At 36.2% G+C, this 23561-nt stretch overlaps 1 protein-coding gene across 4 annotated transcripts in view; it reads left to right on the forward strand.

The window, feature by feature from the left end:
- The first annotated feature begins 8482 nt into the window (after positions 1 to 8482).
- CSNK1G1 (casein kinase 1 gamma 1) overlaps positions 8483 to 23561 on the forward strand; it is a 253246-nt gene continuing 238167 nt past the window's right edge. Inside the window, exon 1 of one of the 4 annotated variants that reach the window (XM_051980879.1) lies at positions 8483 to 9216. The gene's annotated coding sequence lies outside the window, so the exon portion shown is untranslated. The remainder of the gene's footprint in view (positions 9217 to 23561) is intronic. The other 3 variants (XM_051980876.1, XM_051980880.1, XM_051980878.1) reach the window with 3 other exon arrangements.

The raw sequence follows: 23561 nt of genomic DNA on the forward strand, positions 1-23561 counted from the left end.
AATTACTGACAGCTGTATCGCCAAGGCACTACGAGCAGATTACCTGGACAAGACATGTTCATTTAAAGAGAGCTATATTGCTGGACATGACAGATTGGGTCCACTTCTTCTGAAGGAAATAGAGGCACAAGACATCCAGGACAGAATTCAGGGTATGGACACTTACGACGATGTTGTTGAAGATCCCATGATCATTATTGAATAAAGGTACTTTTTTTTGTTCACATTTACCTGTTTAATAAAATTGCTGTCAATGTTCATTAAAATAAACCCTCCCTTGAAAATAAGCCCTCTGGGGTTTTTCTGTCCAAAAAGAATAAGACAGTGTCTTATTATTGGGGAAACACGGTAATACATTCTGCTCTAGCTTTTACCTTTATTTTCTGTATCTCTCTACTTCAAGTATGTTTTTTGTAAACATATCGTTGGATTCTAGCTTTTAATCCATGCAGCTATCTACTTCCATTTTCTGGATGAATTAATTTCATTCACATTCATGGTTATAATTGTTGTGTATTTTTCTCCATATTATTTTCCCTGGTTATACTTTGTCTTTTCTTTCATCCTTTTTTTCTTCACCAGTGTTTTACTTCTTACTCCCACCTCTTTCAAATTTCCCTCCCTTCTATCAGCACCTCCCTCCTTCCTACTTCCCCATAGGATAAGATAAATTTCTATACCCAACTAAGAGTGTATGTTATTCCTTCATTGAGCCAAATCTAATGAAATTAAAGTTCACTCTTTCCCTTTATGGTAAAAGGTTTTATATACTTCATGTGCTATAATTTGCCTCTTTTTACTTCCTCTTTCCTCTTTTCCCAGTATAATCCTTTTCCTGTCCATTAAATTCTCTTTTCATATCACACCAAAGTCAAATTATATCCACACTCTAACTGCCACAATATATAGTTCTCAAGAATTAAAAGTATTGTTCTCCTGTGTAGGGATTTAAATTATTTAATCTTCAAATAATGTTATTTTTCCTTTCCTGTTTATCATTTTATGTTTCTCTCGAGCTTTGTATTTGAAGATTAAATTTTCTTTTAGTTCTGATCTTTTTATCAGAAACATTTGAAAATCCCCAATATCACTGAATATTCATCTTTTCCCCTGAAAGATTATGTTCAATTTTGTTGTGTGGTTGATTCTTGGTTACAATCCAAACTCTCTTGCCTTCTAAACATCACATTTTAGGCCCTTTGATCCTTTTAATGTGGAAGCTATTAAATGCTAGGTAATCCTGTCTGTGGTTCCTTGATATTTGAATTATTTCTATTTGCAGTGTTTTCTCTTTGACCTGTTAATTCTGAAATTTAGCTACAATATTCCTTGGAGTTTTCATTTTGGGATCTCATTCAGGGGGTTAATAGTAGATTCTTGCAATGACTATTTTGCTCTCTATTTTTAAAGATATAAGGGCAGTTTTCCTTCATGATTTCTTGAAAGATACTGTCCAGATCTTTTTTTGATTATGGCTTTCAAGTAGTCCAATAATTTTAAAAAATCTCTCTGGGATATATTTTTCAAGTCAGTTTTTCCAATGAAGTATTTTATATTTTATTCTATTCTTCACTAAAAATTTTTGTTTAATTTTAGATGTCCAATAATTAGCTTCTACTTGACCAATTCTAATATTTAACGAATTATTTTCTTCAGTTAGCTTTTGTACCTTCTTTTCAATTTGGTCAATTCTGCTTTTAAAGGAAATTTTTTCTTCATTGAATTTTTTTTCCATTTTGCCAATTCTATTTTTTTAAAGAGTTGTTTTCTTTAATCAATGTTTGTGCTGTTCCAAATTGCTTACTTTTTTCATAATCTCTTGCTCAATTCATATTTCCTTAGTTTTTTTTCTACTTCTCTTGATTTTTAAAATCCTTTTTGAGTTCTTCCAAGGGAACTTTTTGAGCTTGACACCAGTTTGAGTCTTCACATATAAGCATTTTACCACTGTTGTTGTCTTTTGAGTTTGTCTTCTAATCTTCCCTGTTGCCAAAGTAGCTTTCAATGGTCATGTTTTTTGTTTGTTTTGATAATTTTTTTTAAAGGCGAGTTCTGTTTCTTGGACACAGGGACACTGTCTCAAGCTTCTTTTGCTCAGGGACAGGGACCTTGTAGCTGACTTTCTGCATTGGGGCTAGAGATGCTGCGAGATTACGTATTACTCTGGGTTGGCCTTGACTAGTTGGCCTATGGTGCCAGGGTTCCAGAGTTCACAATTTTCTTTCTAGCCTGACCTGGAGTCCTTATAGCTGGCCTGCTGTGCTATTGACCTGCTGAGCCAAGACTGAAGAGCCTCAGCTGCTAAAAGCCTCCTGCTAGATTGCCTGCATTGTAGCTATGGTGGACCATATTTCCCTATTATCGAAGTGAAAAAAACCTTTCCTGAAGTCATTTTAAGTTATCTTAAGTTGGAAGTTTGTTTCATTTCATCTTTTTGTGGGTTCTGTCACTCTAGAATCTGTTTAGAGACTTTATTTACCCATTGTTTCTGAGGGAAATTGGGGAAAGCTCAGACAACTTCCTGGCTTCTGTTATTTTGGCTCCATTCTGCAGCTCAAAAATTTTAAAAATGAATATTAAATAAAAATGTTTTAAAATAGAATTGGGAAATAATTACAAAATAAATTTTAAAAATACAATAACATTACATTTGAAAACTAAATTTATCTATGACCCTAGGATTGTTATGTGTATTTTAATAGCCCTGTTTCTCTTTAACATTCTTGGACTGTACCCCATTTCATATATTATCTTTAGTAGGTGAATAAATTGTAAAACCTAAGCAAATTGTAAAGGTCACATAATCAGGCTTTTCTAAATTTCTATGCGCTCCACTCTAAGGGATGGATAGTTCTTTTGAAATGTAACATGTACAACTATTTAAAGCTGAGGATAGAGGTTTAATTCCAAGAGTTGAACCTTGGAATTTCAACATCTGACACTTTCACAAGAAAAACCTTCAACTCTGCTTTAAAGGATTCAACCTCAAATATCTTCCAAAATGGTTTTGATGGATGTGGCTATTTTCAACAAGGAAAAAATTCAGGTCAGTTCCAATGGTCTTGTGATGAAGAGAGCCATCTGCACCTAGAGAGAGGACCTTGGGAACTGAGTGTAGATCACAACATAGTAATTTCAGTCTTTTTGGTGTTCACTTGCATTTTTTTTTCTTTCTCATTTTTTCCCTTTTTGATCTGATTTTTCTTGTGCAGCATAATTGTCTTAACATGTATAGAAACATTGCATACGTTTGACATAAATTGGATTACTTGATGTCTGAGGGAGAGAATGGGGGAAAGGAAGGAAAAAATTTGGAACACAAGGTTTTGCAAAAGTGAATGTTGAAAATTATCTATGCATGTTTTGAAAATAAAAAGCTTTAATAAAAAATAATGCTTTTATTGACACAGAAAGACTTGCCATAGCCTCTTGAAAATGTCTAGTTGTCTTGTCCTATGATTAGGAAAGGAGTATGACAATGATGTTAATTGTCATCTTATTTTTTTGACTCATATGCAGAGTACTTCATGTGAAATGCCATGCTGGACAAATCAAAAGCTGGAATTAAAATTATGATTAAGATTAACAATATTATATATGCAGATGACAATATCACTTGGATGGCAGTAAATTAAGAAAAATTAAGCAGCTTCAGTGAAGAAGGAGTTTAAAAGTCTAGCCAACGTTAAAAAAAAAACAAAAACTAAGATCCTGGCAATTGGTCCTTTTACTTGCTGTCAAATAAAGAGAAGAAATGAAAGCAGTTTCATATTTTTGAGCTCAAAGGTCACTGTAGACAGTGACTGTAGTCATGAAATTAAAAGACACTTGTTCTTTAGAAGAAAAGTTATGACAAATATGAACAGTATACTAAAAAAACCTGAGATATCACCTTGTCGACAAAGATAGGCTTTTTTTTTAGTAGTAATGTATATCTATGAGAGTCGGATTACATTAGGAAAGTTGAGCACCCCAGAATCAACACTCTCAAATTGTGGCACTGGAGAAAACTTTTGAGAGATCCCAGACTAAGGGATCAAGTTAGTCAATAATTTAATTAACTCAGACTACTTTTTGGAAGGACAAATACAGATGCTCACATACTTTGGCCACATAATTAGAAGACACTATTCATTCCTGATGTTGGGTAAGGGTGAGGGCAAAAGGAGCAGGGAATGGCAAGAGACTACATGGATAGTGTCATGGAAACAAACAAAACAAACACACAAAAGCTTGGACAGCGTAGGATAGAAGGTCCTTCTTGCTATGGTTATAGGGTAAGGAAGAGTTGATTTCCTTTTGAGAAGAAAAACCCTTTTGAGAGACAAAGTATTCTTTAAACCACTTCCTCTCTATAGCTATACCCTTCTCTACAGAAATCTATACTGTCTCCAGGATTCATAATGCTAGGTTCACTGTAATGCTTTGTGGCCTGTTTTTTTTTTTTTTTTCCATTTCTTCTCTTTGCATGATTCTTCACTCCCCTGTTCATTTCCTTTGCTCCTTCTATGAGTTGTAGTCACTTTTTGCTATCACTGTTAAGCAGTCCTCCTTTGTTGTTTCTTGCCATTCACCTCTGTTACATATGCTGTCAGTCTTTCAGCAGCTGTATTGTAGAAGGGTTACACTGGATTCTTAGCTGCAGGAATTACAACTTCTTTCTTGGCTCAGGGAAATCAAGTATCTATGGTTTATTTAAGGTTTTTCCTCTTTTATACTTGGGTTCTATAATCCTTACATTCCACAATATTAGACAAAATCCTTTCAACTAGCAGTGGGAATAAATGTCTTGCTCTCGGACCATTCAAAAATGTTGAGTTCTAATTTGTATCACTTTATGACCTATTTGTAGCCATTTTCTTTCTTCCTCCTTAGGTTCCTGGTGATGGTCTTTTCACTCATGTCAATCCCTTATTCTGAATATTTGGAGATTCATAAAACTACTACAAGTTTCCTTCCCTGTAGTATCCCTTCTATGACAGCTGGTTTAAATTTACACAGATTATCACCAAACTCTTTCTTGGGAGCTTTCCAAAACACTTCCAGATTTTATTCCCAATTTAGATTTAGTAAAAAGGGCAAACCCCACCTACATGAAAAAAAAAAGCTGTAAGGGAGAAAAGAATTAGAAGACTTTATGAAAGAATATTTTCACTTATTAGAATATTTTAATAATATTTAATAATTTTTAAAATTTTAATAAAAACAACTTGATGTTTTAATATTGGATTCTGGGGGGACAGTAAGGGTGGGATATTGCTTCTCCCTATTACCTAGAGTGAAACTTCTTACAAACCTATCTCACTGCTGATTGTCACATGGAAACTTCAACCTTTTTGTTTCTGACTGGGATCAGTTTAGCCTTCCTTAGACCTAGTATTACCTTAACTCCCAAATCTTACTTTATTGTGGACAGAATTCGTGTTGACACCATTATGCTTTAGCCCAATTGCAATTCAGAGTTCTTGAATTCAAGGATCTACCTGCCAGGTATTTTCTAATAGTAGGGACTTGTAGGCATGGGTTACCATGCTAAGGTTAAGCAGAATTTGACCATAGGATCATAATTCCAGAGTTGAAAGGGATTTGGCTTCGCCTCTCATTTTACAGATGAAGAAACTGAGACGTAAGTCACACAAATAGCAAGCATTAGAAATAGTTTTTGAACTTGGCTTTTGATTCCAAAAATAATGTTAAAATTATGTTCAAGAATTATTGGTTTAAATGAAGTACCCAGTTTGATAATATATACACACATATACATGTATACTCAAACACACACATATACATATAGAGCACTATGCTAAAAAATGGGAAGATATCTCTACTGGATTGTAAGTTCCATGCAGGCTGTTGGTCCTGTCTTGTCTAGATTTTCTATTTCGCTCCAGTACTTCAGTAAGAATTTGGATTTTATGGTAGTTGTAGGAGAATATGATTGGAGAGAAACTATGAAGAGAGAAAAGACAAGGCTTGGCAGTTGATTGAAAATGAAGGAAAATAGAAAATCGGAGATGACTCAGTGCTTCTAGCTGGAAAACTGGGAAGATTCTACTATTAATAGATATTATAGAGATGTTCAAAGAAAGATCAGGTTTTGTGGAGAAGATGATGTTTTACATTCTGGATATCTTTCCTGTGATTGAAATTTTTTTTTCCATTTTAGGCTTAACTGTACTTATTTTTTTGACCTAAGCAATTCTCAACTAAAAAATGCAATATACCAATGCAAGTCAGTAACTTCTTTGGATCATATCAGATCCAAACATAGAACAGTAAGAAATGACTTGGCTTAGGCCAAACAACAAATATGTATCAGAGGTGGAGTTTGAATGCTGATCTTCCTGGCTTCGAGCCACCTGGATACAAGGTTCCTCCTTTTTCATTTGAGTTATATTCATCAAACATATGTTCTTCTCCTGTTTCAATTTCTTTGCACTGACTGTCTCACATACCTGGAAAGTACTCCTTCTCTACCTCTGCCTTAGAGCCCCTTCCTCTAAGACATAATTTAGGCATCATCTTCTAAGACTTCCATTTTGGTAACCTACTGCTAGTGCCCTCCCTTAGCTTTAGCTACGTTGTTTATATTTGTATTTATTAACTTTATATTTATTGAGTCTATAAATATATAAAAATAAACACATACATTTGTTGTCATAGAATATAAACTCTTTGTAGACAGGGATTTTTTTTTAAGATTTTGTACTTGTATCTGCAGCAACTAGGACATAGTTAATTAAATGCTTAATAATAAATACTTTCTGAGTGATTGATTGTGCTGACAATTGAGACAGTTGAGCCAAAGCTTTTTTTTGAAACTGTTGGCACTGAAAAAAAACCCTCCATTATGTTATGCAGTATTCATTTGTCACTTTCAGCGAGGTACCTTTAGTACAAATAAAAAAAGCACAAAATCAATCATGAGCAAAAGTCCTAGTGTTACTTTTTATATGGAATATTTACAGGAGTGTCAGGGAAAATAGTGTTAAGTATAAATGTTAGCACTGACAGTTCTTAAGTTCTTTCCTAAAGATTTCACTTATTTGGCACCAACTTTCAGTTATTTTGTATCTTCCTGTATTCTTATAGTCTTTAGTGAGTCAGTTTAATGACTCATGGGTACAATAAGACAATAATCTTGCTGGGGTTTCTTTTAAATTACCCAGAATTCATATAAACTTTTTTCCTTCTATCCCAAGATGAAAAACAAAATGGTAGGATGACTGAGCCCTGTTTGAAACTTTTTGAAAGATTAACATGACTAAACAAAAAATAGTACCTCATGATGCAAATATTCTTACTGGCAGAGAATGCAAAACAAATTCAGGAAATAATATGAAGATGAAACACTACTTTGTGTGGACTTTTACTATAGACTGCAAGTCAGAGATTTGGATATGCATTGGTAAGGGTATAGTAGGATGAGTGAAAAGGTGAGAGAGGATTTTCTAATACTTCACTCTTCTTTCCAAAAATAGTTTCATTTTAAATAGAATCTCTTCTAAAAGACCTTTAATATTTCAAATTTTCCTACTTGAATATTTTCAATTCTCCTACTTGAATTAACAATCATTTAATAAGTGCTTAGTAGATACTAGGTTCTGCTCTAGGTTTTGCAAAATTGCCCAAATTAAAACATTTTATTTTGGAAACTGTATATACACATACATATATGACATACATATATGTTCACACATATATACAAATATGATTTATACACAAACCATGTTTGTAAAATATATTGTTTACATATCTGTGTATATATAGACATATACAATACATATATGTATATAGTTAATATATATAAACTGAGTTTTATGTACACATATATTCACACGACATAGATATGCATACATTATACATATAAATCTGTAGATGTATCTTTGTTTTTACATACACATAACTTGTTTTTGACCGCATCTGACTTTTCATTTGTTTACTGAACTGATAAGAAAACTTCTTTCACCAATTCAGATACAAAGTATCTGAGGTAAATACAAGCTACTTATGGAGAAGATACTAGCAGTTGAACTTTGAAGGAAACTAGAATTATAAGCAGTAAAGGTGAGGAAGGGGTGCATGGGTAGCAAACTCTGCAAAGTAATATAAGAGCAAGTAGTGTCCTTTATCTACACTTTGCTTTCACTATCACACCAGGGTAGGTGTATTGGAATTTCAGGGATGGAAATTCTCTTATTACCTTAAGCTTGAGTATGCTCCTTAAACTTGTACCCATTCCCTCTTTCAGAGTTGTAAAAATACCTGTTTATCCATTCCTTTCTCGTTTCTTTGCCTTATCTTCTAATATTTGCTCCAAAACCTTAGCAAAGAAATGTTATGATACTTTCTGACCAGAAGAAGATAAAGACTCAAATAAAAACCATTTTTTTCAATGTCTGGAATTGTAAAAGGGGAGGATGTAAATGAGGATCTCAAAGCATAGAAAGGAAATATTTTTTTTTTGTCTATTATTTTTCGAGCGGTTGAAATACAGCGGAACACCCACCAGAGGGAGATGCTCGCTATACCGCGTGGACTCTTCGAGAGCTGAGGGCTGCCGTGGAGAGGAGCAGCACCGGGTCTGGGATGGGTCCAGGCGGGCACGGAAGAGCTGGGGAGAATCAGAGACTGAGGGTGCAGTTGGAATGGGGGTAGGTGAAGGGATAAAGAAGGTCGAGATGATTCGATCTATAGATGAGAGCGTGCGCGCGTATGATTCGATCCTCATGTGCGTTCGCAGCTGAGGCGAAGAGAGTAAGGGGCTGTCATTGTAAAGAGGAGGAGGTAGTAGACCGAGAAGGACCCTTAGTTGAGCTACTCAGAGAGGAAAGACTGGGGGTAGGGGGGGTGAAGTTTTCGAAGGTACTTCCGCTTAGCAACCCCACGCGGTTGCTAGGGAAGACTGGCGCGGTGATCACCCGGAAGTAGTTCTGCGCAATCCTGCTCGCCTTCTCCCGTTCTTGCCCTATCGGAGCTCAGTGAGCAGGTCTGGCTTCGGGACGAGGGCGGGGCCGTCTCTAGTGGTTCCGGTTCGCTTCCTGCCGCCCCTCTGCTCCCCGCCTCCCCTTCCCCCCTCCCCTCCCGCACCCCTCCACCCTCCCGCTCCTGGGAAAGAGAGAAGGAGCCGCGGCCGGTGGGGAGAGGATCCGCTCGGCGCCTGCGGGAGGGGACCGCGCCTGTCGCACCTGGAGTCTAAAGCACGGCCAGATCCAGGTACCCACTGCGGTTCTCGTGGGGCCCGAGGGTCTGGCGAGCGGAGCGGACGTCCCCAGGGTCGGGCCGGAGGCGGCAGGGCTCCTGGGGCGGGTGGGGCAGAGGCCGGCCCGGCGGGAGGGTTGAGTTGGCGCGGGGGCGCCGGGCACGGCCAGGGATCGGGGTTGGGGCTGGAGGCCTCCTTGGATGAGCGGGAAGGTAGTCGTAAGGAGGCCCCGGGCTCTAAGCTGAGCGGCCTTTCTCTCCTTGGCCCAGGCTTGTCACCTGGACCGCTCCTCCGCGGGAAGCATCCTCCCCCGGGGCCAGGACTGGGTTTGGGGACCCCGGCGGCGCTGTCACCCCGGCCGGGCCGCGACTGCAGCTGCGGGCAAACATCAGGCTCCCTCCAGGGTGGGCGGGGGAGGTCGCCGGGGGTGGGCATCGGAGAGGGCTCTGCACGGTGGGGCCAGGCGGGGAGCCGCCCTTGGCACCGCCGGCGGGGAAGAGCCGGCCCCCTTCTCCAGCCCCCACCTCGCCATGGCCATCACGTCCTCTGCGTCCTGGGACTCCCGAGTGGGCACTCCAGGGCAGAGACGTGTGGGGCCAGGGGAACTTATCCTGAAGGATTCTTCCAGTGTTCAGAAACTGTTGCCAGTTAAAGTGTCTCAGTGGCACACTCTGCCCTGGCTCTAATAGCTCCCTGGCTGGCTCCCAGCCTTCTGAACCTGGTTGTCCTTTGATCCGCCGTAAGTTATTTTAGGGAAATGCCATTCTGGAAAGCTCCGAAGTAGCCGGTATTGCGCTTAAATTCATCAAGCTTATAATGGAGTAATATTCATGTGTATATATGAAGTAGCAAAGATGTGGTGATAGTGGAGGAGCAGGAGGGTTAGGGGGCTTTGCAAGATATAGAGGTCTAGGCCAGACTTGTTCAGGCAAGCCTTCACCAGCCACTTCTCTTGCCAGAAAACCTGCCTGCCCTAGTTTAGATGGAGCAGAAAGATCCTCGTCATTTGTGTTCTAATCAGTGACTGAACAGCTAGGTACTATGGTGATAGGTGTCTCAGAATAGATGAGATGTGAGAATTCACAACTCTTAGGATTTTGTGCCACTGAATCTTCTTAATCTTTTAAGACTGTATGATAGAAACGACCTCATTATCAGAGATAGTTGAGTGATGAAGGGGTTTTGGAGATACAGTTAAGAGATGGAGGAAACCTGGAGGTTAGTTAATAAGAGGAATACTGAATCAAAATAATGTTCCAAAGAATGTGTGTACAACATGGTGAGTGGCTGCCAGATTTTGATCATTCATTTTAAATAGCACAGATTTGAATTGTTAGTAGCTCCATAAAACTGATTAGCATTAAGTAAATAGTATGTGTTTACATACATATTAAAAAAATACAATTTTTCTCGAATTTTTTTTATGTGTATTTATAGTAGGAATTAAGTCATATATTGCATAAATCTTAAGATTTAATATTGTATTTGATGATAATACATTTTTAAACTTCAAATTTTCAAAAGTTACCTCTAATTTAATTACCAGAATTCTTCTGTTAGAATCAGGATTTTACTTGTAAAAGTTGATTACAGGTTGCAAAATTGCTTTGAGTTCTTGCAAGTGTTTTACTGTAAAAACAAAATGAAATAGAGTTGTTGTTGTTGTTGTTTTTTACTTATTTGTTAACATGAGGAAACAAATACTGCCTTTATGTTTTCTTTTGCATTTTGAATGAATTTATTCTCAGCGATTTAGGAAAAAGTAGGGCTTTTTGGCCAAAGTTATTGGCTGGCTCTTGGATACAATTGGTAATGATTTTATAACTCAGATAATTTGTTCTTCTTGTTGAGATTAAATGAACCAACAAATGATTTGGTTGAATGACAGACTATAAGAAAGTTGATTTCTGTTTTTTTATTGTATGTAGAGTTGTTCAGTACTTAAATGTTGTGTTTTGAAGAACACAGAAGAAAATCTCAATTCTCCAGTATTCTTCAAATGATAGTTGAAGGTATTAGCCCCTCTGTTTAAGAGAGAATTTCAAGTATATTTTTTATGCCTCTGAAGATTTAAAAGGGGCTTGAAGGATACTTTGCTGTCTAGGTGGTATACTAAGTGTCAGAAATAAAGGAAGTGCTTGTAAATACAGTTCCTGAACCAATTACTTGTTTCTACCGTTGTGCACATCAGAAGTATTATGTAAATGATGTAACAGTAGCATCATTGCATACCAAAGTAAATTATTTCCATCACTGTTGTCATGTTTGGTAAGGCCATTTTTATGTGGTCTGTTGGAAGTGACTACAATTTTTTAACCTTTTAAAATTAATGTTATCTTGCACCAGAATTTCTTCTAAAGCATACTTTGAAAAAAAATCATTAATTTTTTTTATCTTTTCAAGAGCTTTATGATAGTGTTTTAGAAGCATTTTGCAAGTTGATGTCACCTTTTTTTTCTTATTTTTTTTTAATCTTATGAATATAATTTGTATAGGAGGAAGGGTAGTAGATGTTACAGCAAATACTTATGTTATCTAAAATGGTTTGTGGTCATTAGAGAAAGAGATATGGTTTTTAAAGAAAATCTTTATTTTTGATTATAAACTTCCATTTCACCAAAAAATATCCTGGTATTCATTGGTCATTCTGAGGAAATTTCATTGTCAAATGAAAAAATTGAATAGCTGACATTTAATGATTTTCCCAAAAGTAAAAAAAAATCTTGCCTCAGCACAGCTGAAAAAGAATTTAAAAATTTTTGGAAGGTGCATTTAGTTTTTGAAACATTTTGTTATACTACAAAGACTTTCCAGTAACCCCTCCCCCCAAAAAAACTCATCCAACTCTAAATAAACAAAACAAAATCTCAAACCTCATTTAAACTAGACCATTCCAAACAGTTGGAAAATAGTGGCTGTAGCTGGTGGAGTATGTAACTTTAAGCACCTATAATCCTTCAACTCTTTGTAGACAGGAAGGAAGTAGGTTCTAATATCAGTCATCTGAAACCAACATTGGTTGCTGATTTTCTTCTGAATTCTGTTGTACTTTAATGTTGTCTTCATTTATAGCATTATAGTTGATTGTAGTTTAGCAATGTTTTGCCTTGTCAGGGACTTCATGTTTCCCTGATTTATTAATATTTGTCATTTTCTATAGCATAATGATATTTCATTAAATTCAAATGCCACAATTTATTCAGCTATTTGCTGGTCATTAAACAGTTTGTTTCCAGTTTTTTACTACTTCAATAAATACTTCTATGAATATTTTGGTGTGTATGAAAGTTTTGTTTTTTCCACCAATCTCTATAAGACATTTTAATTTAAGAAAGAAATAAATTATGCAATCATAATCTGGGTACTTCTAGTACCATTGGTAGTTGGTGGAAAAATGTTTGAAATTTCCTGTGTAGTTTGTTTTGTTTTTGGACACAAAATGGAGGGTTTTTTTTCCTCTTTATCTTGCTTTTCTTTTTTTTTAATAGTATTTTATTTTTCCAAATATATGTGGATAGTTTTCAACATTCACCTTAGCAAAACCTTGTGTTCCAAATTTTTCTCCCTTTCTCCCTCCCTCTCCCCTCTCTAAGACTAATCTGAAAATGTCCAGTTCTTTTAAACATATGTCCTTATTCATCATGCTGCTTTTGCTTTTCTTTTTAAGGATATTGCTTTTTTGAATCAAAGATTTCTTCTCTATTTAAAATACAATTATTATACAGAGATATGAAGTTTATGTCTTAAATTTTAGAATCCTTGATCATGGTAGAAAAGCTTTGATCTTAAATGTGAGAAAATCAGTTTTCTTAAAAGAAATTTTAAGATTTTCCAATATGGTAGGGAAAAAAATGAACAAACTTATATTTGCTATTTTTTTGCCTACTATGATATTCTTGAAAAATTCAGGGAGGGAAATGAATGTTTCAAATATAAACATTTTGTGGTATGCATATTATTTCTTAGAAAACTAAATTTAATTTTGACATTATTGGGATTATGTTCAAACTGGACTTGGAAAAAATGAGATGCCACCTGTTTCATGGTTCCCCTCCCCCCCAATCTCCTTAGTTTTTGGCTTTGAATTGACCAGTTTACTTGTGTTTGAACCGTGAAATCCCAAGTCAAATATTATGTAATGTCAGTTATATCAGGTGACACAACAGAAGTAATGCATTTCTAAATTGAGTTGGTCAATATCTTTCACCTCCAGAAAGGATAGAAAACCTGTTAAACGTTATTGTTAAATTCTTTTAAGCTATTTGTATATTAGGCATCTTTCCTATTTGATTTTCTGTTTTCTTAGTAAACCACTATTTTCACTTGCTCTATTATACTTGTTTATAGGGGTCTCTGAGAAATTGATGTATACGTTATAATAAATATTCCATAATTTGGATTTCTATTTTAAATCAGAGGTAAAACTTAGACAATTAATTGTTAATGTAATTGTAGTCCAAAACTTAAAAAAAATTATTATTGATGTGTGTTGTTCTGTAAATATGCTTACCACTGGTAATCTGTCTTGGATATATTTACGCGCTAAATAAAGCATTCCTAGTGCAATTTTAGCTTTCTTCACTAGGGGTGCCAGTATGTGTGGTGATTTTCTTCTTTTTAATATAATAGTTCTCTCTGCGAGAGAAGGTTTCTGGGGGAGGTTTTCTGGAGGCAGCCGTAGTATCAGTTCAGATCAATAATTATCCCAAATGCAGCCAGCTGGTAAAAATACAATTGTTTATTTCTCCTTCCAAGTCTTGTCTCTTTCCTTGGGCCCGGATAGCTAGATTCTTAGAGGCCTATCTTTCTGCTCGATTCTGAGAGCTCCTGCAGCTTTGTCCTTTGCCTCTGCTCCCTTCAGCCTCTAGCCAGCACAAAGATGAATTTGTCTCTCTTGCCTTCCGAAGTAATTCTCTCCTGGCTTTAACTCAACTCCGACTTGTGGCTTCTTCTGACTTGACGCTCCCCTCTCCATGTAATTTGGCTGAATTCTTCCCACTGGGCCTCTGCTTTCTTCTTATATACCAGAGAGAGAGATTATGGGTTTTCTCCCATAGTGCTCTCTGGCCCTAAGAGCTTCAAGGGAAGTATGAATTTACAAAGTTACACAGTTAACTTTGTGAATCTCCCGTACTTGTGAATTCCAATGAGTAAAGGTGTAAACACAAGCATTGTATCAATTAGTTCTACTTAGTACCTTGTTTCAGGTTCTGGCCCAAAACATCAACTCTAATGAGTTAACAGTTTGTAAGGATTCCAACAAGTATGGAAAATTTCTTAAAATCTATCAACCTTAGAAACAGATGATTAATTTTCAGACACTCTAAGAAAGACAATCATTGAATTATTGGTTGTATATTATTTTTCTTCCCTCCCTTCTCCAAGTATCTTTTAATGACTGCTGTTAAGCAGGATCTGTGAAAACTTCTTGGTTTTGGGTGTATGTGTTAGGCAGAGAGCTGAGAAGTTGTGAGTATGGAGGGTGAAACCAAGCTCAGAGGTGCTGCAAGACCAGAGGAAAGCAGTGTTTGGAAGTGGAATTTAGACCAAAACAAGGATCACAACAGAATCCAAGAGGATTCTCCAAAGACAAGGCCCTAGAGTGATTTCAGCAGATTGGTTTTGAGACTAAAGTGCTTGAAACAGTTCCTTCAGTTTACCATGTCCAGTTTTTCTTCCATGAATGTGGGTGCATTTATAGCTTCACTTTGACACTATTGGAGTCTCTTTAGCAGGAAAGCTCTCACTTGTCATTGTTTTAAAAAATGTTCTATTAATCTCACTGTTATTTTAAACATTATATGTACAAACCCTCCTTATAGAAATCTCTTTAATACTAACACATTGACCCTATGTGACAGCATGTGCTTCACTCAGCTCTGTGTGTGCTGTAGTAGGGTAGGGGGTGGGGTGCCTCATAATTGGTCCTCTGTAGTCAAGATTGTTTTTCATGGCAACACTAACTAGCTATACAGTTCACAGCTACAGTTGTAGTTTACTTCTGGAAACCAACCCTATACTTCTGGGAAATAATGAAATAAAAAGTAGAAATGGCTGTTGTAGAAACAAAGAGAAAATGTCGAGGTCTGAAGAGAGTCGGCCATCCAGACAGAACAAATCAACACATCAGAATTTTAGAACTGGAAGGAAATTTTAGCTGTTGTCTAATCCAAACCCATCTTTTTACAAATGAAGAAATCCAAGCCTAGAAAGGTTGTGATATTTTGCTCAAGGTCACACAGCTAGTGACTGCCATGTGGAACTTGAACTTAAGTGTTCTTCAGCACTCTTTCTTTGACACCATATCTGCCTCTTAGCAAATGACCTTGGAAAGAAAATTAAATGGAATGGATAGCATTGTCACTATCCCATTTCAGAATGGATGGGACAAGAGGAAGGTACAAATCACTCTTCAGGAGCATGTTCAGCCTCATAGCAAGAGACTGCAGGCTGGAGGGTAGGAGTTCTTTTTTTTCCAGCCTGTTCAGTCACAGAATCCCAGCTTTTTCTCTTTAAAGACTCTTAGATTTAGAATTGGAAAGGATCTTAGAAGTAAATGAGGTCCTACTTTTATGCCTTCTTTCACAGATGTGGAAACTGAAGACCTTTGAGTTGGTGACTTGCCTAGAGTCACACGTAAGTGGCATGCTTCCACTCCTGGTCCTAGAACTTTAAATCTATTGTGCTTTGCACTATATCCACTTTGCTTCCATATCTGCTGTCTGAATCTCAGCTCCAAACCCATCTTCTGCAGAACATTCCTCCTGGTTCCTTCAATCTCTAATTACTATTTTTTTTCAGATTACTCACCTTCTATTGTGAATATATCTTGTATGTACTTATTCATGTCTTCCCCCATTGGATTGTACCTATCTTGAGGGAAAGGACATGGTTTTTTTGTCTTTTTTTTTTTAATCCCCAGAAGCAAGCCCAGTGTCTGCACATAGTCTTTAATTTATTCTTGTTGATTGAATGGATCTTTATGAGTAATGAATATTTTGCTTCTCTTAAGTGCTAGATTAATCTTTCTTGCCAGTTTGAGTTTTGTGGTGATTAATAGATTTTTTAAAAGAATATGAATAGTTCTATCCTCAAATGTCTCCATTGAAGTAAATTTGATTTCACATTTATTCTTTTATTGTAGCTCATAATCCCTTAACCTAGATATACAACATTTGAGGAGATTAGGGACTATTAATTATATTCTTATCTTTCTGCTCTTTTACCCTATTTTGACTCTACTTATAATTTCATTTGTTTCGGGGACTCTATTAGAAAACCGGCTTTATCAATATACACTAAAACTTGTGCATCTAGTAGTCTGAAGCTTGAGAAAGTTGTTGGGAGCACCTTTAAAGAACAACGAAGTCACATTGATCTAGACTGTATGGCTAGAATGTCAGAACCTATTATCTTTCTGGCTTCCAGGGTAGTTATCTACTGATTGTGCCAGTTTTTCTTCTATTATTGAGTTGTAATGAATTGTTGGAGTTCAAATGGATCTGAATCGGTCCCTGTTCGGGCACCAAAATGTGGTGAGCTTTTTCTTCTCAAAACACAGCCAGGTGATAAAAGTTCAGATCTTTTATTATCTCCAATATAGCCTGGTTAGCTTAGAGGCCTATCTCTCTGCTTGGTTCCAAGAGCTCTCTCCAAATGTCTTTAAATCCAAAGGTCTGGTCCTTCAGCCTCTGCCTCTGCTTTTCTTCAGCCTCCAGCCAGCTCCAGTCTTCATGTCATTCCGGTGAAATCTCGACTTGTAGCGTCTTCCTCTGAAGAACTTCTTTGACTGGCCCATTGAAGCTCTATTTATGCTCAAGAGAGGGATTGTGGGTTTTCTCCCATAGTGCTCTCTGGCCCAAAGAGCTTCAAGGGAGGTGTGAACTCATTGAACTCCAATGAGTAAAGGTGTGAACACAAGCCTTGTATTAATTAGTTCTACTTAGTACCTTGTTTCAGGTTCTGCCCAAAACATCTTCTTGTAAGATTAGATCAACTCTAATTAGTTAGCAGTTAGTAAGGATTCCAACATCTCCCCCTTTCTTTTGTTTTAAAACATAGGGGGTTTCTGAGGGGGTACACATAAATCCATCAATATGGGTCAGAACTTTGTAACAGATATACATGGTATACATAAATCCATCAATATGGGAGGCATTATACATAATTTACATAAGCATATAGCAATATAACACAGGCTAGTAGTAATGTAACAACATGAATCAACCTGAAGATTTACACATGTCCATAAGTCCTAGAAATAGTCCATAAGCAATCCATTGTCCATTAGTTCATGTGCCAGGAATCTAATAATTCCTGTAAGCTCTGAAGTACTGCAAAAGGTCTCATCAACAATTTTTCATCTCAGGGAACCCAATGATTCTTGCTGGTTTTTCAAGAACTAAAACAGTTTCATCTTGTGTCAGGAAATCCAATGATTCCTGAAGATTTTAAAAGTCTTTTTAACAGTCTCCTTGTCAGCCATTTGATTCTTTCTCCATCTGTGGAAATATAAGCAGATCCTCTTCCCCAAGCAGTTAATCTAATTTCCTTATATTTACCAAATTTGGGATTTCTCCTCATCATCTGGTAATTACATTGGAGCTGTTTGCACTGGATATTGCCTTGTTGTCTTAAAAGGCCTGTATTCTTCCCAACTGTAATCCTGATTGCTTTTCTGTTGGTTGATGACATCAGAGTTCTGAATTTCTAAAGTCTCTCTGGGTGTAACCTCAGCTGTCATTTGTCCTGTTTGATGTCCCACCTGTCCTTTGATTGATACTTTAGAGCTGGGCCCTGCCTCTCATTCCTCTGGGTCAATATACATTTAGAGGCCCAGTGAAAGCCTTGGTTACATTTTGGACATGGGGTTTGGGGTTTTCTCTCACCCTGTCTTCTCACTCTATCTCCATATCTACAATGAGCTCTCAAATGTCCAATTTTTCCACACTGAAAACATCGACGAGTTTCTCTAGAATTCCTCTGCCAAGAAGGACCTTGTCTTTCCATGTTCATCATAGTCTGGGCATAATAAGCATTTGTGCCCACTGTGGCACAGCATCTTATGATTTCTTCTAAAGGAGCATTTTTGTCTAGCCCCCATATAATTCTTTTGCAAACCTCATTGGCATTTTCCTTAGCCAAATGTCTAGTCATTATTTCTGTTGCTGCATTATTTCCATCTTTCTGTCCAGGGAGAGAATTCCAAGCTTTTATTGCAGCCTTAGAAATTTACTCATATACTGTTATGGGATAATAAATCTGTTCTGAACTCTCTGCATACTGACCTTCACCAGCTAGTTGGTCAAAAGTGATTTGTACAACAGCTCCTGTTTGCCTATTGTGTTGGGCTTGAATCCTACATAATTCATGAAACTCTGAAAGCCACAATAAATTTTGTCCCGGTTCAAGACATGTTTTAGCGATGGATTTCCAGTCATTCGGGGTTAAGATTTCACAAGACAAATTATCTAGTAACATCTTCACATAAGATGATGTAGCCCCATAAAGAGTGCAACCCTTTTTCAAATCTTTAATTTTTTCCAAATTAAAAGGAGTGTATCTTCTCCTTTTTTGACCTGAGGAGTTGAGCTCTTCAATCACAGGATATGCATTTATAAAATCAGATATATCTTCTCCTTCATTTTTTGCTTTAATTAATGCTTTTTCTAATCTTGTCAAATTCTGCTTTACAGGAGAAGCTGACTGTGTTTCTGTCTCTCTCCCTCCCCCTTGTTCCACCCATGAAGGGTTAATTGCAGGGGGAGGGTCATGAGATGTGGAATCACCTAATTCCTCCTGCTGTGAAGTATCATACTCAGAATTGTAATTAACTCCATTCTCATCTGATTCGTCCTCCTTTTCACCTAGTAAAGTTGGCACTTCTTCCTCCTGTACTTTCCTTTTCATCATTCTATCACTTAAATAACTTCTTATAGCCAATTGTATTACATTATATGTATTAATTATTGAGTTAGGCCCATTTTTATCATAGAATTGACAAAGATCCTCTCCAACCAATTTCCATTCATTTAGATCTAATTCCTTATCAAGAGAGAAACAAGGGCATATGTCCTTTACAGTTTGTAAAAGTTCAGTGATTTGCTGTAAACTTATAATTAAACCTTGGCTTTCCATAACTTTGACAATGCTCTCTAAACATTTTCCTTGAACAGAAACAGGCTGTTTTCTAAATATCTGTCCCATCTTAGCTGAAATTCTACTTTAACTCTTCTAACAAAATTTCTTTGTTGCACTCACCCTAATTTCTGGGTTGAAGAGTCTTTTCCACTGGAACAGGATCAGAGGCTTTTCCACTTGAATCAGGATCATAGCTTTTCCACTGAAATCCACTGAGGGGTCTGTTAGCCCCACGTTCAGGGCGCCAAAATGTTGGAGTTCAAATGGATCTGAATCGGTCCCTGTTCGGGCGCCAAAATGTGGTGAGCTTTTTCTTCTCAAAACACAGCCAGGTGATAAAAGTTCAGATCTTTTATTATCTCCAATATAGCCTGGTTAGCTTAGAGGCCTATCTCTCTGCTTGGTTCCAAGAGCTCTCTCCAAATGTCTTTAAATCCAAAGGTCTGGTCCTTCAGCCTCTGCCTCTGCTTTTCTTCAGCCTCCAGCCAGCTCCAGTCTTCATGTCATTCCGGTGAAATCTCGACTTGTAGCGTTTTCCTCTGAAGAACTTCTTTGACTGGCCCATTGAAGCTCTATTTATGCTCAAGAGAGGGATTGTGGGTTTTCTCCCATAGTGCTCTCTGGCCCAAAGAGCTTCAAGGGAGGTGTGAACTCATTGAACTCCAATGAGTAAAGGTGTGAACACAAGCCTTGTATTAATTAGTTCTACTTAGTACCTTGTTTCAGGTTCTGCCCAAAACATCTTCTTGTAAGATTAGATCAACTCTAATTAGTTAGCAGTTAGTAAGGATTCCAACAATGAATGGTATTCAATTTGTTTATCAGATTGAATAAATATTGTTGAGTGAATTTCTTTTCTTTTGATGGTAATATATACTTTCTTTATACTTGAGTACACATAAAAATGATCAGGATTGATTATATGGATAAATTATAAGATTACTTACCAAATCTCATTTTAGTGCCATCTTTAGTCAAATTGTTTATTTATTTATTATTATTTTTCAATGAAAGCTTTTTATTTTCAAAATATATACATGGATAATTTTTGACATTCATCCCTACAAAACCTTGGGTTCTAATTTTTTCTTCTCCCCGAGTCGTTTAGAACCAGAACTGCTGTCAAGTAGCTACTCTCACCAAGTTAAGTTTTATATTTCCTTTTTTGTATGTGAGGCAATTAGGGTTAAGTGATTTTCCTAGGGTCACAGCTAGTAAATATTAAGGGTCTAAATTCGGATTTGAACTCTGCTCCTCCTAACTTTAGGGACAGTACTTTATTCACTGCTCCATCTAACTGCCCCCTTTACCTTATTTCCTAGACCTTACCTTCTTGTACTTGAAAAGAGAGCTAAACTTTTGTAATGGAGACCTTGATTTGAGTCCTATCTAGACACCTTGGTATGATTTTTCCAAAAATTTAATTTTTATTTAAAGTTTTTTTATTAGTATTTTATTTTTTCAAATATATGTAAAGATAGTTTTCACCAATCATTTCTGTAAGATTTTTACTATTTTTTTCCCCTCCCCAAGATAGCAAGCAGTACGATATAGGTTAAAATATGTACAATCCTTTTAAACGTTTCCGTTTTTGTCATATTGTACAAGAAAAATAAAACCAAAAGGGGAAAACCATGAGAAAGAAAAAGCAAACAAATAAAAGAAAACATAGGTGAAAATAGCATGCTTTAATCCACATTCCATCTCTAGTTCGATCTCTGGATGCGGATGGCATTTTCCATCTGAAGTCTATTAGAATTGTCTTGGATCACTGTATTGCTGAAAAGAGCTAAGTTCATCACAGTTGATCATCACATAATCTTGTTGCTGCAATGTTGTACAACATTGTTGTACAATGTTTTCCTGGTTCTGCTCACTTCACTTAGTAACAGTTCATGTTAACCCTTTCCAGTTTTATTTGAAATGAAGCCTGCTCATCATTTCTTGTAGAACAAATATTTCATTACATTCATATCCCATAATTTATTCAGCCATTGCCCAATGGATGGGTGTCCACTCAATTTCCATTTCCTTGCCACCACAAAATGAGCTGCTACAAAGACTTTTGCACATCACAAGACCATTGGAAATGGCCTGAATCACTCATTGTTGAAAAGAGCTACATCAGTTATAATTGATCATCATATCATCTTGCTGTTACTGTGTTACAAGTTCAGGGAGCTTAAATTCTGGGATAATACCTCCTGTAATAATGCCTACTTCATATTATTGTTTTATGTCTAAAATAAGATAATTTTATAAAGTTATTTGTAAACCTTAAATTACTATTAAAATTCTAGTTATTTATCATAAATTAAATTAGAAAAATCTACAACTTTAACAATGATAACAGCAGTAGTTTATCTTGTGTTGATGGAACCTGCCAGAGTTTAAAATTCTATTTTGCAACCATAGAAATCCAGAATCACCTTGACACTGTGACATGGCATCAAAGTTGAATTTTTGTAGTTTATCACATGAGTTTTATCTTCATGAAAATGCATTTTTATATATTTTTCCAGAGCTGACTTTTTTTGGTATTTGATGACATGAAGAACAATAGGTCATTTTAATGTGGTGATACTGTCATACAGCCAGAATATATTATTATTTAGAAACCTAAAGTATACATTAATTAGATATGCATCCTTTAAATTCAAGACTTGAAGGAGCTATCGCCATCTTTTGAAAAAACAAATTATAGAAATCTTCAGAAGTTTAACTGCTTTCATTTTGTTTCTTTTGATTATGTTAAATGTTTTGAAACAATCTTTAGTGAATTTGTCCTCTATTATTTCATTGAAAATTACTAAATTCCTAGGTAGTACTGATCATTTTTATTTTTCTTCACAATATGGTGAAATGAATTAGTATTTTAATTTTCACTTTGTGTTGTGGTTAATTGAATTTCCTAGGATACCGAAGCTTATAAGTTAGTCCCCAAGCTATAGGAAAAACAAAAGGAGAGTGAGTGTGGTTCCTGAGTTAGTTTTTAGTTAGGGAAATCAGTCTAGAAGTTCTCATTTTAGTCAAGCAGAGAATTTGTTGAAGGCCAGTGAAGGATCTGAGCATTGTATTAAAAGAATGTGTATGGCTAAATTAACTGACATTAAAAAGGCTAGTCTGACTAGAACCAATCTAGAACTAGATTGGATAGATCATGGGAAGTAAGGTTATATAGATAGAATCATACTATAGAGAACCTTGAAAGTCAGACATGAAGTGATATGATACCATATAAAATAGGGAGCTAATAAAATTTTTTGAGCGAAAGAGTAGATAAATGTCTGAAAATGCTTTGAAAACTTTATAACAATACTGCTACTAGGACTATATTCCAAATAGATCAAAGGAAAAGACCTTTATTTATATCAGCTTTTTTTTTTTCTTCAATGGCAAGTAATTGGAAACTGGAGAAGGATGCTCTTTAGTTATGGAATGGCTTGAATAAGTTATAATATATGAATATGATAAAATGCTGTTGTTCTATAAGAAGTAAAAAACAAGACATGGTTTCAGAGAAACCTGGGTAGATATGTGGATTGATCAAAGTGAAGTGAGCAGAACCAGGAGAATATACAATAACGACAATATTGTAAAGATAATAATTGTGAAAGGCTTAGTAACAGATGAACACAACAACCCATCACAATTCCAAAGGACTTATGATGAAACATGCTATCCATGTTCACATAGAGCACTGATACTCAGTGCAGATAAAGCATATTTTTTTCTTTCATACTTTTTTTTGGGGGAGTGGGATGGGATGATGATAGTAGGAGGACAGTTTATACAAAAATTTGCCTTGCATGACTTTGTATACTTCTACAAGGTTTTGTTTTTCTTGCCTTCTCATTGCATGAAAAAGGAGATAAAGATAAGGAGAGATTTGGAATTGAATAAAAAAGAATTTTCAAAAACTATGCTTAAAAAATTTAAAAATTATATAGTGCCATATAAAATATTAATTGAAATTAAGAAGATTTATTAGTGTGAAACGATGAGATCACAGACTAACTTGGTACAAGGAACACAGAATGAAAGGCCAAATTTGAAGGACAAATGGATCATATTGGGAAATAGAATGGGCATGAAGTGTGAAGGAAAGATGAGTGAAAGATGACAAGGAATTTTTGAGTCTTGGTGATAGGAAGATAGTGGTGTCATTGACAAATTTGTTTCAAATTATATTTTATATAATATTGGGAAAGAGTATGAT

Source organism: Antechinus flavipes, chromosome 2, assembly GCF_016432865.1.
Source record: "Antechinus flavipes isolate AdamAnt ecotype Samford, QLD, Australia chromosome 2, AdamAnt_v2, whole genome shotgun sequence".
Classification (NCBI taxonomy): Eukaryota; Metazoa; Chordata; class Mammalia; order Dasyuromorphia; family Dasyuridae; genus Antechinus; species Antechinus flavipes.